Below are 3,322 nucleotides of genomic sequence, written 5' to 3' on the forward strand. Positions count from 1 at the left end.
TTTTATTCTTCAAAAGTCTAGCGGATGTTTGCTGAAGACTTGCTCGTATTCTTGCACTAGCCTGTAGACCCCCTTCTTGTGATGTGAAGGTGTGGAGTCAGTGCCTACGTGTAATTCCTTACACCACTCCTCTGGCTGACTTGGTGAGCTGTCACTGAATGGGTGGGCTGAAGCAATGGTGGATGCTGCTGTTTGGATAGCATGTGTATCTACTGAGAACAGCTTATCAATGGTGGCAAATCGGAGCAGCTTAATCTCTTGCTCTCCGCAGTTCAACACTCTCATGGGCACTCTTCCCTTCCATATTAATGAATAAAACTATGATGTAAATAGCATATAGATACCCCACAAATGCAGATAAAAGTAGGTTATGGGAAAAGGGGGAAGAGAGAAACAGGAAAATAGTGGAATAAAGTATACCTTCCAGGTGGGAGAGGAAATGGCAGCACAGCCAGTGGAGGTGAAGCAAGGGGAGCCTGCAACTAAAGAGTTGAGAGCGTTATCACATGGTGACTGAGCCTGATTGTAACAGGAGCATAGAGGTGCCGATCCTGTCTTACCTGTGTTGGTGTAGAAGTGGGTGTCCTGTGGTGGAGTCAGCTATGTGCAGTGGTGGCCGTGGGTTCTTTTATGTGCGACCGTAGTAATAGCTGCGCCCACTTCCTGTATGGGAGTGGAATGCAGTGAGGGTAATGGAACGCACGCCTGCGCATTTGTGTTTAACGTCGCGCATGTGCAGAACGGAGAAAAGGCTGCGCTCACTTCCTAATGAAAGGGAGTGAGACGCATCTGGGAAGGGAAGGGAAAAGATTAGGGTTTGGGGATGATGAAAGGGCTTTCTACGGGCAAGGATGGCAAAGGGTGGCAGTGACGGAAAGTCAGGCAGCCTGTCCTGTCCTGTCCTGTCCGTCCGTCTTTTTGTATCATGAATTGGAAAGACTGCAAGGGGGAGGGGAGGTGCTTGTGTCCAAAAGGAGGAGTTATTCAGATTCATTGCAGTGGGCGGCGGCTGCAAAAAGCACCATTCTTCTTGTTTTTGCTCTGCAAAACAGCCTTTTCAAGGGTTGGCTTGGGTGACAAAATGTCTTCTGTAGGCGTGGGTTTGTCTCCCTCTCCCTAAGATGTGTCCGGTATAGGCCAGGGTGCCACTCAAGGCCGTAACCAATTCGGGTTATAGCTTCTCGGCCTTTTGGCTAAGATCAAGTGTAGTTTCGGAGGACGCTACCTTGGTCGGTACTGGAAGGTGCCTGGGATTGCACGTCTGCCGGCCTTGAGGAAGTGTGTGCGCCTTCTGGTGACACATAGCCCTCTTGTGCCTGGACGGTTCCCAGGCAACGGGAGGCGATCACCTTTGTTATTTTGAAGTCCTACTGATAAACAGAAAAAAAAAAAAATTAAATCTGTTCTTATCAGTTTAATATCTGATACGTCCCCTCTCTGGGGACCATATATTAAATGGATTTTTAGAACAAGGAGATGGAAAAAATCTTGCTCTGTCCACTCCACGCATTGACCTGGTATTGCAGTACCTCCAGGACCGGTGCACCCCTTCTTAACCCAGTTTCCAAAAGCAGAACTCAATTCACCTGATTCAAATGAGCCCCATTAGTGAATTGAAAGAAAGCAAAAACTTTATATGCACCTCAATTTGGCCAATTCACTTTTCACACTTTCACCCTTTTTTTTATCTTTCACACCTTTTACTTGCTTTATTGATGCAAAAAGCTGTGCCAAATAGCAAACTCATCTCCACTCAACTTGACCAACTCTGCTATGTCCCGTGCAGTATCTTATTCTCAGTCTTATCTAGATCATTTGCAATTGAATAGAATAGATCCCTTTTGGCTGCTTATGACTGTGTAAAATATGTAGCTTTACTGGGCTGGGATGAGAGAATCCATTGAAGCATGGTGTAGGGATTGTGGTTCCTGTGTGCTAAGAAGAGAGGCTGGCACCAGCCAGAAAGCCCCATTGCAGCCAATAATCACTTAATAACTTTTTCAACTTGTCATCATATGGGAGGCCTTCCATTCCTTGTAGTAGTCTAGTTGCCCACCTTTGAACTGACTCTAACTTCTGAATGTCCTTATTAAAATGTGGAGCCCAAAACTGGTTCCCATATTCCAGATGTAGCCTTACAAGTGATTTATAGAGGTGTAACAATACGTTGGGATCACGGGATCTAATCTCCCTTTTTATACACCCTAAAATCTTGTCCCAAGCAGCATTCCATCAGCCTCTGGAAGGTTCCTGGCGCATTGCACAGCTCGAAGGGCATGCTTTTGAACTCGCAGAGACCCATAGGGGTGGCGAAGGCGGTCTTCTCCCGGTCTGCCTCAGCAACGGACACTTGCCAATAGTGACTAGTGAGATCAAGGGTAGAAAAATAATTTGCAGTTATCAATGCAGCTAGCGATTCCTCAATACGGGGAATGGTGCCGTCCTTCTTTTTTAACAGGATCAACAGAGCTGCCCAAAGGCTACAACTGTCACGGATAACCCCAGCCGCCTTCATGTTGCTCAACATGTCCTTGGTACACTGGCAATGTGAAGGTGGTATTGGCTTATAGCTCTCTTTGATGGGTGGGTGTGCACCTGTGGGGATGTGGTGGTGGACCCCTTTTATTCCCCCAAAATCTAGCGGGCTTCCCACCGGTAACCCGCTCCCCAGCTTGGATGGATGCTGAGGGAGCCCCTTTTGCCCGCAGGCTCTGGCCCTGGGAACTGTAGCCTTGGCGGTGACTGTGCTTCCCTCTACGGTGTGAGCTGTTGCCTTCAATCGGGTCTTGACTGCTGGGAAACCCTGGAGGTTCCTGTCGCTAACGGATTTGACCGGTTTTACGGCGACTCCTAGCCTGGTCGGGGTCCGTAGGCCCTGCCGGATGGTGCTGGCTTCTCTTCACTCCCCGATCTGGTACCGGCGGGCCACCGCCCATCCCCGGTCCGTACGGTTCACTCCAATCAGCCTCTCCTGCAGAAGGTCACCACCGTCTGCCAACCTTGCTGAGTGCCCGGGCCACACACACGGACACGGTCAGTCTCCTCTCCTCTTCACTTCTCTAACTCCAAAACTGATCTCTAATCTGACTCCTTTTCCCGCCTCCAGGACTGTGAACTCCTCGGTGGGTGGGATCAACCGCCTGGCCCACCCCCTGGTGTGGACATCAGCCCCTGGAGGAAGGCAACTAGGATTTGTGTTTAGCTTCGGTGTGCCTAGCCGGAGTGTAGAGCGTGTTGGTGTAGTACCTGTGACGACCTGGCTTGTCCAGGGCGCCACATTCCCCTATAGTAAAATGCAGACCGTCCGCGGGCTGCCCGTCCA

At 49.6% G+C, this 3,322-nt stretch overlaps 1 pseudogene; it reads left to right on the forward strand.

Annotated features, from left to right (window-relative positions):
• Window positions 1–1,344: 1,344 nt before the first annotated feature.
• Window positions 1,345–1,551, forward strand: LOC142260598 (U2 spliceosomal RNA; annotated as a pseudogene).
• The last annotated feature ends 1,771 nt before the right edge of the window (window positions 1,552–3,322 follow it).

The sequence above is a fragment of the Anomaloglossus baeobatrachus genome, unplaced genomic scaffold (genome assembly GCF_048569485.1).
Source record: "Anomaloglossus baeobatrachus isolate aAnoBae1 unplaced genomic scaffold, aAnoBae1.hap1 Scaffold_137, whole genome shotgun sequence".
Lineage (NCBI taxonomy): Eukaryota > Metazoa > Chordata > Amphibia > Anura > Aromobatidae > Anomaloglossus > Anomaloglossus baeobatrachus.